This window comes from Mycena indigotica (assembly GCF_014461135.1).
Source record: "Mycena indigotica strain 171206Taipei chromosome Unknown Mind.scaff0008, whole genome shotgun sequence".
Classification (NCBI taxonomy): domain Eukaryota; kingdom Fungi; phylum Basidiomycota; class Agaricomycetes; order Agaricales; family Mycenaceae; genus Mycena; species Mycena indigotica.
The window spans coordinates 1,053,294-1,067,934 of NW_023503007.1; positions in this window are offsets into that span (position 1 = coordinate 1,053,294).

Here is a 14,641-nt window from a genome sequence, read left to right on the forward strand (position 1 = left end):
AACACTGAGTCAAAAAAAAAAAAAGTCAGCAACTCAGTCCTCCTTGCAGCCGAACCGAGCCACGTTGACTCCAGGTTGCTACTGGAGGTATGTCTCAATGTGTCCACTCTTTCATCTCATGCCTTGTTTCACATTTCTGCTCTTGTCCCATCTCCAGAGTCCACGGGTCCCAGACTGGATCCTGTCAGGAATAGAGTCTGGTTCAACCCCAACTCATCATCTCCTTGTTTTATATCTGCCTCTATCTGTAAAATGAAGAATCTTTTGCCCTCTGTTGTTCCACCTGTTAAGCTATGGTATCTCGACGGCTCCTCATCAACCATCAACCAACAAATCCGTCTTCTCATCCGCTTTATAAGGCTACAATCCCTAGGCAACTGCACGGGTAAACCCATGGGTATCCGAGGCATTACTCATAATAGAGGGATTGTCAATCCCTCTATTACGATTCATCTAGAGCGTGATGTGGCTACTGTTTATGCCAAGGACCACATCATTGATCTCCAAGAGCTGCACAAGTTCCTTAAGGAATAGATCAAGTACGCTCAGGAGCAATACAATCCGTCTCCAGCTATTGGTGATTGTAAGGGCAACCCCGGAGGCCTGAGATCAAGGTCTAGCAAGGGGAGGATCCAAAGGGTGAACATTGGTAAGTGAAGACAAATGAAGCTGACCTAGCAGGGGAGGATCCAAAGAGAAGAAACTCTGAGGGTCCGCCTGCTAGGTAGCTGACTATATACTGCTTGTCCATAGCTGCCGCTGTCGGGCACAGAAGGCTTGGGCGGCGTTGCAGGCGAGGTCCCAGGGCGACCGTTGGGAGGGCGTTGACATATCAGTGATTGTGCGGGCGAGATGGAGGGCCGGACCGGAGTCGGAACCGGAATCAGAATCGTCTCCGAGGGACCGAAAGGGAGGTTCCCCTGTGTCAGACTGCAGGTCGGGCCGTGCAAGAACCTCTCCTAAGAACACGCGCCCGGAACAGAACAGATGGATCGTTGGCAAGCGGGGTAGATTGAAACCGAAAGGGCCCGTTAACTCGGTCCCTTGTCGCTGTCGGTGGTCGAAGGTTCGAATCAGGTCGTGTCGGGCCCGATGAGTCAATGGCACCTCCTTGCACGGAGTAAGGTAGTTCTTTAGACAATCTAAGTGATAGAGTACATGGTACGCTATCACGCATTATATACGCGGGCCCGCAAAGGGGTAATCGGACACTGTAAGGGCAACCCTGGAGACTCCGACGAAAGCCTAGCAGGGGAGGATCCAAAGCATGAATAAAAGCTACGGAAGTACACGGAGGGACCGACCTAGCAGGGGAGGATCCAAAGAGAAGAAACTCTAAGGGTCCGCCTGCTAGGGCGCCAACTATATACTGGTCGTCCGTAACTGCTGACGTAGAGCGCAGAAGGCCTGAGCGGCGTCGCAGGCTCTGTCCCAAGGTGATCGTTGGGAGGGTCTTGACGGATCAGTGATTGTGCGGGCGAAGGAGGCCATGGACGATGGTCGGGGTGGGTCGGAGCGTCTGAGGGGGCGCTGGTCGGATGCGCCTCGGATGCGCTCGGAGGGTCCGAAGGAGGCCGAAGCGGGGGTTCCCCTGACATCACCCCCCCCTTTGAATGCGGCGTCCCAACGCATAGTTCGAAAGGGCAAGGAGTCGAAGGTTGCTGAGGCAATGTGCCGTGGTTTACCCGGGTACCTCCGATAGAAGTCCGCAATCTTGTCTGGCGCAAAGACACGGTCGAACCGAACCCACGAGTCGTGTGAAGCATCGTAGCCTTTCCACCTGACGAAATAGTGAAGACGCTTATACCTTATCCTGGCATCCAAGATTTCCTCGACTTCCCATTCGGGGACTCCGTCCTCTAGCTCGGGGGGCGGTTTGTCGTAGCCGGGTCGTCCATTGAAAGGGTTGTCCTGAGCGGGCTCGAGCTTAACAACCGGGAAGACGGGGTGGAGCTTGGAGTAACGCGGGGGGAGGTCGAGCTTGTAGGCACCTTTGCTGACCTCTGCGAGTACCTTGAACGGTCCGAGGCGCTTGTGGGAGAAGTTCTCGGAGGGCCGAGTCGTTCTGATGTCAGAGGCGTCCAGCACCTGTTAATCCCACATATCTCTTCTAATTAGAAGTGAGGCTACGCTGGGGTCTCAATTCTAATTAGAAGAGATGACTGCAAAATAGCCATGCTGCAATAATTCTCAAATATCTTGCTGCAGCATAGGCTCTAAGTTTCCCTCTATGCTACTAAGTCCTATCCTCCGCTGCTATAGCCGCTATAATTCTCCTGGTATCTGGGTCTAAGTCCAAGTGTGACAAAATCGCGCATTTGTCACGTTTGTCACACTATGTGACATGAGTAACATTCACCACCAAAATGAAATTTTCCAGGTAAGTAGCTAAAGACTGACTGGTAGTCACATATGTCACAGAAATGAACCTGTTGTAGTATGTAGTGAGAGGTATAAGAAGTAGCCAAAAAAGGAAATATTTGCCCTGTGACAATACAATCATGAGAGAATGTCACAGATCGTGACAATTCAAAGTTGTATAATCTGACTATATAAACAACTTCCATGAAGTAACCTATAGTAACACCTCAATATTTGTGTCAATCCTGGTCAATCACTAGCTGATGTACAACTAATAAGATGATATTATAATAACTAGAATAGCTATAGAGTCGATTTAAGCAGTACTGAGAATGCCCGAATAGTAATACCAGTATTGTTGCCCATACAATACTACTACTATAGCTATGCTACTTAATGATCATCCATCAGCCATATTGATCTAGCCAGATCTCCACCAGTCCTTGATGAATTCAAATGATTGTTTTACTGACAGGTATGCAGTTACCTAGCCTTGATATACTCTGATGTGAGCATGGTTCTATAGCTTAGGCTTGTGCTACCATATCACTTTTCCATTGTTTTTCTATTTCAAATTGGATCAGGCATAATGATGACTTGATATCTCGCTAGGGAACTTATGGATAATCATGATCTAAGCTGTGTTCTAGGCAGATGGAGCTCTGTTATGGCCCTGTATGACATATATATTTTTAGACACCCTACATACCTGTGCATATGGCATATATCCTGTTATTCCAATCTTCCAATAACTCACTCAGAGATAAGGGATCCCCAATGACATAAAGGTAGGAAGCATACAGAGGGGTCCCCCTGAAGGATCTCATGCCTCTCATTATGCCTTATGCATGGAATCTCTTGTTATTTGCTATTATACACATTACTCCTATGACGCAAGATATTGAAAATACAGCCATGATCTGCTGGTTGATTATGGATCAAAATGTGTTAAGTTCAGTTAATGAGGTATATATAGATACCCACATACTCTGATTGGTCTCTATATAGCCTTAGAGGATGAATTGAGGTGAACATTCCAAGACAGGTTGCGTGTAGAACTGGTTTACATGAATAATGGGGTCTATAGACTAAGTACTAGACATTAAGATGCATGTATGGGGGTGTTTGGATGTGTACTAGGACCCTATACTGTAATTAGTTGTAGTTCTGGTATGTGTCATTAGAGGTAGCTGAAGACAGGGTAGGTACCCATAGAGCAAAAGAGAGTGTCTTCGCTATTACAACTGGTCAGAAAATAATTTCAAGTATGACACAATACCTAGACTGGGGATTGTAGATACCTTCAAATGAACTTGTTCAGCAGTTGAATCAACCTTATAGCTATCCTGGATCTCTCACAGGACCATTATCAGTGTTATCTATCCCAAAAATGATGGGTCTACCATGACATGGCCTTTGTGAGTCTGAAAAATCTGAGCATACCTACTGGTAGGGGTTTGATCCACCTCCCAAAAAGTGGTGCCCCTGGCTCTCTAGCATATCTCCATCCTGGGTTATATAGCACCAAGTGTCTCCAGAAATGGACTAACCCTAACACTTGCTGTGTGATCACCAATGGGTAGGACTATAGGAGACCATCCTGTGGACCTATATCAACTTGGATCATAAGATTCCATGCAGTAGGTCCCAAGATATCAGCAAAATTCTCCTTAACTCAGTATTCAATCATGCTTGGCAGTTAATATGTTGATCTGATAGTATCAGATGAGATAACGAGATACACAAGATAATGGTAGGATCGTATACCTTTCAAATGAGCACCTTCCCGGCTTTATCCACCCTAACCAGCAAGAGATCTATAGATATCTTTAGCAGTTGATGGAGATCAAATACCCCTGATGAGTGGTTTCAGGGGATTTTCAGAGTAATGTTGACTTCAGACTGAAGATGGACATGCTAGAGCCTTGATTTGAAATCTCTAGATATATAGATCATCTACCTCATAATGTTGGAGTACCAAAGATTTCCTTTGCGATGACTGAATAGTCACTACAATGATCATATGATATGATGAGGATCAAATACCATGGTTCACTCATCATACTCTCAAGGATGTTCCTGACAGCACTTATATCATAAGATAGAGGCTTATTAGTTGGACATCAGCTGATAATTGATATAACTATTCAGCTGTTGCTATGGGTTACTTCACGGAAGTTGTTTATATAGTCAAAGTATGCAACTTTGATTTTGTGACAATCTGTGACATTCTCTGATAATTTCCTTTTTTTGGCCATTTGTCATACCTATCACTCTATATATATTACAGTTATCATAATAGTTTCATTTTTGTGAGATATATAACTACCAGTCACTTTTGAGCTACTTACCCAGAAAATTTCCTTCTTGGGGTAGATGTTACTCATGTCACACAGAGTGATAAACGTGACAAATGCACGATTTTGTCACATTTGGACTTAGACCTAGATACTAGGAGAATTATAGCAGCTATAGCAGCATAGGACAGGACTTGGTAGCGTAGAGAGAGACTTAAAGATATTTGAGAATTATTGCAGCATGGCTATTTTGCAGTCATCTTTTCTAATTAGAATTGAGACCCCAGCATAGCCTCACTTCTAATTAGAAGAGATATGTGGGATTAACAGGTGGCGTCCAGCCAAACCTTATCACCAACTTGAATATTCGGAGCGTCCAAACGTTTCCGATCGTAGTACCGTTTATACTCGTCTTTGGCTTTAACGAGCGCGGCCTTTGCCTCGGAGACGCCGTTAGCTATCCGATCGCGAAACTCGTTTACCGACTCCAACTCTGAGCGGGCGCCTGGCTCGAAACCCATTTGGGACCAGTGTCCGTCATAAAGGGTACCTGTTGAGTGGAGGAGTGAACATGGTTGTTATAGGTGAACTCAGCGGCAGGGTTTTGGATTTTGTTATGCTGAAATAACACCACCTAAAGGATTAGATCATTATCTTATACCTTTTAGGGATAATTTTGGTAATTTGATTTGCCCTGATTATAAATTTACTGGATTATATTCATCTGAATTGTTAAAAGAATCTATTAAATATGGATATAAAATAAACATCAATGGAGGATTCAAATTTGATAAATGTAATAATTTATTTAATAAATTTGTAAAAACTCTATTTGAGGCTAGAATTAAGGGTAAACAAAACGGTAATCAAAAACTTAACTTTATATTTAAATTACTATTAAATTCTTTATACGGTCGAATGGCTATGCGTAATTTTGAAAATAAAGTTGAAATTATAAATAAAGATCAGGCTCCACAAAAAAATGCTAAATAAAAATATTTCATTTATGAGAGGAATAAACACTAAAATAATAATTAGAGACAATAAAAATATTAGTACTGAATTATTAAAAGCTATAAATGAATATACAATAATTAATACAAATTCGGAAAAAAAAATCTTTAAATAAATTATTAAATAAAACAAAAGGTATATCTTCTTCTATACCTGTAGCTGCTTTTATTACAGCATATGGTCATAACAAACTTATGCCCTATAAAAATATGGCCGGTAATAAATTATTTTATAGCGATACTGACTCAATTTATTTACAAAAGCCTTTACCTAATGAACTAGTTTCCTCTACTAAATTAGGAGCTTTTAAGCTAGAACATGATATAATTGAAGGTTACTTCATATCTCCAAAAATGTATGCTTTTAAAACAACTAAAAATGAAATAATAATAAAATCAAAAGGTATAAATAAAAATAAAATATCTTATGAAGATTTTATTGATTTATATAACGGTAAAAATCTTACAATTAAACAAACAGTATTCATAAAAGATATTTTTGATGGTGAAATAAAAATAATTGAGCGAGATTATAGCGTAAAAAACTCCAAACAATAAATATATTTATTATTAAATTTTTAGTTATAAAAAATAAAAAGATATAAAATAAAATCTTTTTTTTTAGCTTAACAATCTTTTAAAAATCGTTAAGTTTTTTTTTAATGTAACAGTTTTAATTTAGATATTATAATATTATAATAGTGATAAAAAGTATAAAATTATACTTCCTCACTAACCTAATTAAAAAGTAAAGACATAGTTGGTGAAGATCCGGATGTACTGCTCGAGCTCTTGGTTAACTCGTTCGGTTTGTCCGTCGGTTTGCGGGTGGTAAGCCGTAGAGGTAGCCGGCTTGACGCCAATTAAGCGCCAGAGTTCGCGGGTGAAGTCAGCGATGAACTGCGAGCCACGGTCCGAAATGTACTTGATGAAGTCCACCATGACGGTGTGCCAGCGTTCAGGGGGGACTTCGGTCGGGTGTAGCTCTCCATGCGGGAGCCTTCGGAGGGCCTTTGTGCGGCAGCACAAGTCGCAGGTCGTGACGTAGCGTCCGATATGGTGGGACATCTGTGGCCACCAGTAGTTGCGCGAAACCACCTCTAGGGTTTTGAACCGCCCGGCATGTCCGGCGACTTGCGTGTCGTGGCAGAGCTCGATGATGCGCCTCCTTAGGTCCTTGTCTTTGGGGACTACGACCCTGCTGCGGAAGTACAAGAGATCGCCCGAGACGGCCCACTCGTCTGAACGTGATGAGCGGGGGCCCCGAACTTGACCTCGGACCTTCAAGAGTTGCTGGGCCGCAAGCGCGACGGGCTCCTCTAGGTCAGGCTCACCGGATAGCGCTTCCTTGATGTTGCGGACAAGTTCGGACCCAGGCCCAGAGACAGTGACAGCCTCAAGCGCGCGAACGTGGAAAAGCTCAGGGCGCAAGAGGGTGACGTCCGAGTTGTCTTCGGAGATGCCGTGGTCAGGCCGGCGGGAGAGAGCATCGGGGCGGCCCATCTGGCAACCTGGGACGTGGTGCAGCGTGAAGTCAAACCTAGAAAGGTACAACGACCATCGGGCTTGCCAACGGTTAAGGTGCTGTGCCTTTCAGAAATACTCCAAATTCTTATGGTCAGTCCAGATCTCGACTGGATGCGCGGCGCCCTCGAGGAAATGCCGATACTCCTCGAGTGCGCGGATGATCGCGAGCATCTCCTTGTCGTGGATCTCGTAGTTGCGCTGGACATCATTTAAGCTTTTGGAATAGAACACTACAGGGTGCCACTTCCCGTCCGGGGCGGATTGTTGTGAAAGAACCGCCCCCGTCGCTTCAGCAGAGGCAGGACACTCTAGGCGACTACTCATATCCTGTGACACTGCCGTCACACACCGTGACAGCGGGGCGTCTCGAGTCGCCCCGAGTTATCCCTACCCTGCTCTCTATTGCAGCAGTGGCACCATCTGCTCTGCCTGGTTGCCAACCACCCAGCTATAGGGGTTGAACCATCTTTCCCACACTTGTCAGACTGGCAGGAGACCGTCACGTGGGCCCGGGCCGGCCCCGTTCCTGACAGTGTAGGGTTCTGCAAACTTGTATTCGAGGTTGCCAGGGAAATAGAGGTTATTGCCTATAACACGCGATGATTGCGCAGGTACGCCCCCTCGTTGGGCCTAGGGCTGTAGACCGTACTGTATACGGCTATGGCCGTGTACAGTACAGCCTCTGACAGCGCCGTCACGCCGTATTACAGTGACGGTACAGCTGGCTAGGTCACCCAGTGTGACCTGGGCCAAAGTCGGGCTCCGAGCGGCCGGGGCGGGCAGCGGTGCCAAGCACCGGCCTGCAGTGCAGGACCGCCTGAGTGCTGGCCTGGCTGTGTTGGCCAACCACCAACAGCCGCTGGGCCCTAGCAACCGGCGCCCGGGGGTCCGATACCAGACGGATCGACAATCTCCGGATCAAATCCTGGGATAGCCGAGGTACGCCGTATATACGGCTACCGTCCCCGTATACGGGACGGCCCTTATGGTGTCACCGACGTCCCGTCGCCGTACCGTCAACTCGGTCCCCAAGGGGCCTTACGGTACGGTTACGGTGCCGTATTACGGCCGGCCGTACGCCATATATTATGGCGACGGCCTACAGCCCTAGTTGGGCCGTCTGTTGATTGCGCTGCCGACCGTGCGCTACCCCATCAATCTGCATGGGAGTGGAAGCCACACTGGTGAAAGTGGCAATTTCCTTTGTTTCTGTGCAAGAATCAGTGAGCTATAAATTGCCACTTTCACTAGCGCAGAAACTAGTGCTGATAGGCATAGTTTCTGTGGCCGTTTCAGGTTAGAAGAAAGAAGGGGTTTTGTTGGAGCTGATTTTTGTACATCTTTGTCCAAATTCAGAGTAGGTTTCTGCTCAATTAAAACTTTGCATTTAAGTCGGCCTAATTCTACTTCAGATTGGTCTAAAATCAATTACAGTTTCTGTTCGAGCTGATGTTTTGCTTTTTCCGGTGTGTCTTGCTGTCAGCGGTTGCTACCCTGTGCTTCTTCCGCTGTCACCTGTCAAGCTGAGTTCCCCACGGCCAGCTGGGGAAGCCCATTATGTCAGGGCTATGACACCAACTCCACCTGGCTTGGTTTCCTAGCCCTTTTAAAGCTCCCAGAGTGAGCCCCTTCAACCCCAGTTTTTTGATACTTCTTGTTCTCAACACCAGATCTTCTCCTCCACATGTCTTCCACAGTTCCCCGTCTTTCCAATAACGAGTTTTTGGCCATCATTGATGTCCGGAAGACTGTTCGCAACAACCAGCCCCAGGATGCCGTTGACCGGCAAGTTTTCTTGGTTGAACATGCTCATTTTGTGGTAATATATATTACCATTTACCCCCATATTTATACTGAGGCACTGTAGTTGGCTTTCAAGGACAAACTTATGTCCTTTATTGAAGTTCCAGCCGCTGGCGATGTCAACGTCGGGCTCGGGCCGTATCGGGGCGTCGGGGGGACCGACTTAGAAGGGGTCTGGGAGCACGAGAGATGGGTATTCGCCCGGAGAATAGACGATATTAGCCTAGCGACTACATCTTGTAAGTACGACTTTTATACGCTACGGTATTAGGGATGGATCGGATGGGCGCCAGGTCCCAGGGCGGATCGGATGGGCGCTGCGTAGGGCCGCAGGGGTGAACGGAAGGGGTTGGAAGAATGAGGGGACGTCCAGGAGGATGGCGGTATACGGGCCCGTGCGGGCCCGTTCGGGCCCGTGCGGCCTTATGGCCCGGACGGCCCGACCCGAACCGTGACATCACCCCCTCCGTTGTGGGCGGCGCCTCGACGCCCTATGGGTCCGCGTCCCCTGGTCTTGCTTTCGGATTTTCCATCGGCTGTTTACGAGTTCTTCGCGGGGCGCGAACGGGTTGAGAGTATAGAAGTCCTCGAGTGCCTCTTCTGCGCCCTCCAATTTGTCCCGCAGTTCCCACGTCCACTCTTCCCGAGGGTAGCCTTTCCACTGAATCAAGTACCTCAGGCGGTGTCGACCTTGCTTGCGTACGAGGGAAATGGCCTCGACTTCGTAGTGAGGCTCGCCGTCCCGCATTTCTGCCGGGGGTGGTGGGGCGGCCCGTTGATGATCCGCTACTGGGGCGTTCCAGGGTCGTAATAGCGCCGTGTGGAATACGGGGCTCACGCGCCAAGTTGGGGGTAGCACCAGTTCGTAGGATGTTTTACCAACTTTGCGCTTGACTTCCGAACGGCCCGAACCTCTTGTCGTCCAGTTTTTTTGAGGGTCGATCGCTGGTCAAATTCGTCCCCTGGAGGTAAACTTTGTCCCCTTCGGCGTAATTCGGGTCCGGAGAGCGTTTCCGATCGTAGTATTTCTTCATCGTTTCCTGGGCTTCTTTCATAGCCTCGGCCGCATCGGCCCGGGCTTCCTTCATTCGCTCGGCAAACACTGTAGCGGCCTCGGTCGGGACATCTTGCGGGGCTTCGGACCCCTTCCTCGGGTGGAATCCCAACGTGAGGAAGAAGGGCGAGAATCCCGTTGAAGAGTTAACCTTGTCATTAAACGCGAATTCCGCTAGGGAAAGCCAGTCGGACCAGTCACTCTGCTGGAAGTTGCAGAATGTTCGAAGGTATTGCTCGACCTCCATATTCGCACGCTCCGGTTTGCCCGTCCGTCTGTGGGTGATACGCCGATGAAGATCGGACCTTGATTCCCAGCAATTTGCTCAAGTCGCTCATGAAATGCCCGATGAATTGCTGGCCCCGGTCGCTAGTTACTTCCTCTGGGAATCCGTAATCCTTCCAGACGTGATCGCGATATAGCCGCGGCGACTCCTTCCCCGGAGATGTTTCCGTGCACGGGAGTACGCGTATCCCTTTACCCAGTCGATCGACGATTACGAGAATTGCGTTGTACCCGGAGGATTCGGGTAGTTGCACGATCAGATCGATTGATATGCGCTGCCATACCCGAGTCGGCATGCTATTCGGGACCAAGGTCCCTACGGGGCGTCTCGGGAATATCTTCGTTCGTTGGCACAACGGGCAGGCCCGTACGTATGCCTGGCAATCGGCCTGAATAGACGGCCACCAGTAGTTGCGGGTCGTCAGCTCGAGGGTTCGATGCCACCCTGGGTGTCCCACGATAGGGATGTCATGGTGTTGCCGTAGCACCCGATGCCGCAGTCCCATAGCCGGGGTACGTATACCAGTCCGTTCGAGTCTTGAAGCCGTCATGCTGTTCCCAGCCTTCCGGTTCTCCGTCTTCCCAGAGTTTGAGGACCTTTTCCTCCGTGGCCGATTCGGCCCGTCGGATCGAGTCCATCAGCCCGTCGCCCTCCGTATGCTCCAGTGTGAGCATAGCGCGGATCGCGTGTTCCTTGAATAGCCCCGCCGGGAGTAGAACAATGTCCTGGTTATCCTCCTTCCCGTTGTCGTACCCGTTTGTCGCCGGGATAACGTCGGCCCGCCCGTTCGTTTTCCCCGGTTTATGTAGCAAGGAGAAGTGATACTCGCTCAGTTCGAGAGACCATCGTGCCTGCCGCCGGTTCAGTTTCTTACAGTACATATAGCTGCATCTATGCAAAAGATGTGGGTACCATCCCAAGGGGGTAATGCAAAAGATGTTGTGACAGATGTATTTCATGAATTTCTCACTGGAATCAAGAGATATGACTAATATAAAAATACATATAGGAAGATAAATCACCTTTTCTTTGGGCCGAATATTCGTAATATTATATTTGGGACTTATAAGCCCAGGGACCAAAAAATTAATAATCGATTAAGTAAGGTTGATGTAGCAAGATGCAGTCATCAAAAGCTCTGATGGCAATCAAAAATCGTTCCACATTGATCAACATACCTAGCTGCCATTGATCCCATCACTGATACCTTGATATAGCAGCCACAAACAAGAAAACAGTGTTATTTAATTTAATTTCCAAGCAGTTGCCCTCATCATTTGCATTACCCCCCTAGGATGCTACCCACATCTTTTGCATAGATGCAGCCATATGAGCTGTTTCTTAGCCGTCATGAAGTACTCCAGATTCTTGTGGTCGGTCCAGATTTCGAACGGCTTATCTCCCCCGTTCTGGAGATAATGTCGCCACTCGGTGAGGGCCCGCATGATAGCGAGCATTTCTTTGTCGTGAATGTCGTAGTTGCGCTCGGTGTCGTTCATGGCCCGGGAGAGGAATGCGATCGGCACCCACTTCCCCTCCTGTTCTTGCGAAAGGACGGCCCCGGTGGCGAAGTCGGAAGAGTCCGCTTCGACCCGCCATGCCCCGTGATCCGTAGGGAAGTGTAGAACGGGTTCGTCAGTGACCCGGTCTATCAAGGTCTGGAAGGCCTCCTCCTCTTCCGGTCCCCATTTCCATGGGCTGTCCTTGCGGGTCAGTCGAGTCAGTGGCTTGGCGTTACGCGCCGAAGTCCTTGATGAATCATCGATAGAAGTTGAGGAACCCCAGGAAGCTTTGAACCTCTCGCAGATTACGAGGTCGGGGCCATTCGCGCACGCCAGCGACCTTGATCGGGTCCATGCGAAGTTGCCCGTTCCCGACGATCACACCGAGGTATTCGACTTTGTTCCGCTCGAAATCGCACTTGTCCGGTTTCAGGTACAGTTGGTTGTCCTTCAGGATCTGTAGGACCTCTTAGAGGTCGCTAGAGTAAATGAGGATGTCGTCCAGGTACACGATCACGCGACACTGGGAGATCAGGTTGGAAAACAATTCGTTCATCATGGATTGGAACGTGGCCGGGGAATTGGTGAGGCCGAAAAACATCACGAGTGGCTCGAATAGGCCCCGATTGGTAACGAACGCGGCCTTCTCTTCGTCGCCTTCTTTTATGCGGATGTTGTTGTATCCCCAACGTACGTCGAGCTTGGTGAACCACCGGGCGTTACGTAACTTATGCATGATGTCCGATATGAGTGGTATCGGGTATCGGTTTTTGATAGTGATCTCGTTCAGCTTCCGGTAGTCCTGTACGGGCCGTAATTTCCCGTCCTTCTTCTTGACGAAGAAGAACGGGGATGCGTATGGGGATTTCGAGGGCCGAATCCGCCCGGTTGCCAAATGTTCCTTGAGGAATGTGTCAAGCTCTTTCTGTTCCTCTCCTGATAGGGGAATGCAGCGCCCTTTGATGGGTTCGGCGTCTGGGTGTAGTTCAATGGCATGGTCCCACTTCCTCCGTTCCGGGAGTTTGTCGAAGTCCTGTTTTTCGAAGACCTCTTTGAATTCCTCAAGATAGTGCGCGGGTACGCTCTCCTCGGTGGTTCGGGGCTTCTCGGCAGCGTAGGCGGCGGCGGCCAGTTTGGTGGCCACGCTCTGCATGGCCCGGATGTGGGCGGGCGCGTTCGAACCTTCGTCATAGATCCGCGTGACGAAGAGGCGATCCCCTTTGCCCAGGGGTTCGTTGTCCTCTTCGTCCCATTGTTCCAGCAATCGGGCCCGCTTGCACTCGGGCGGGCATCGGGTGAAGGCGATCGCCCCTTCACGCCAGTCGATCACGGGATTGTGCTTCTTGAGCCAGTGATGCCCGATGATCACGTCACTGTTCCCGGTGTCCGTGATGGCGAACGTCAGAAGTTCGGAGTGATCCTGAATGGTGACTCGTAAGCGGGTGACGTGGGTGATTGCCCCGTCGGCGTTGATCGTCCCATCGGCGTTGTACACTGGGACTGGGTGCGGTTGCGAGTCCTCCGCGAACCGCTTGTGCATGAACTCGGAGGTGGCGCCACTGTCGAGGAGGGCGTCAACCGAGTACCCGCGGAGGTCGTTGACCCCTTGAAGGGTGACGGCTACCCGCGTAGCTGTGGTGCCTTCACTTTTCCGAAAGGGGGGAGCATTTTGCAGTTGTCGCAAAGCTTCGGCTACGTCGGGGGCGTACCCCGTTCGTATGAACTCTTCTAGTTCGGGCCCGTTCTCGGCTTGTCGGGCCGGATGTATCCACTGTTGTAGTTTCCGAACGAGCCTTCTCAGGCTGATCTCGAATTTGCGCGACAAGCCTCTCGGCGCTGGCCGCGGGCCAACCTTTCCAAGCGGGCCTCGGAGTGTCTCGTATGGTTTTATGCGGGTTTTTTCTGCGGGCGGAAACGGTAGGTTGCGGGGTTTGTTGTTCGGGGTTGGTTTCTACGTCTGGTCCCACGTATCTCTGGATTGGCAACACGGAATATCGATTATGCAGGTTGTAACTAGAGACACTTGTGGTATACGTCGGCGAGGGCGTAGGCTTCACTCGCGACGATCGCCAAAATCCGCTTTATCCGCGTTATCTTTGACAAACTCGGAGAAGATAGCCCGGATCTGGTTTGCCGATGCGGCCCGGTTCGGGCACATCCGACTAATGTGTCCCTCCTGGCCGCAGTTGTAGCAGCGAGTGCTGCGGGCCGTGGCGGGGGCCTGGGCCCGGTCGATCTCCATAGGCGCGGGCCCCGTCGAGGGTCCGGCGACTGTGGTCGCCCCGTTTCCTCGGGGTGCGGCCATGGTCGGTCCAGTGGCGCTGATCGCTGCGTTTCGGGCCCAACCGTTGAACGGGTTGCGGTTGCTGAGCCCGCTCTTGGCGGGGGCGGGTGCCGTCGGGGGCGTTTTGGCCCGAGGGTGGTTAACCTTGTGGCTTTCGTCGAAAATGCGGTAGCGGCGGAGTGCGCCGTCTTGCTTGATGGCCTCTGCCTTCCAGGCCTCGTAGGTGTCGGGGAGCGTGTCCTTTCGGTAGACCGCGTTCGTAACGCCCCGGAGCATACAGTTCTTGGCGACGCGAATAAGGTTAACGTCGTCGTAGTGCGCAACTTTGTTGAGAGAGTCGAGGACCGTGAAATAACTAGTCACGTCCATGTCTTTGGTCTGGACGAAGGTTTCCATCTTCTGCTGCGCGATTTTGGCGTGAGCTTCCCCGCGGAAGGCCGCGATGAAGGCTTTCTCGAAGCCTTCGTACGTAGTATAGGCTGCGGCGATACGGAGCTTCATGGCTTGGGAGACG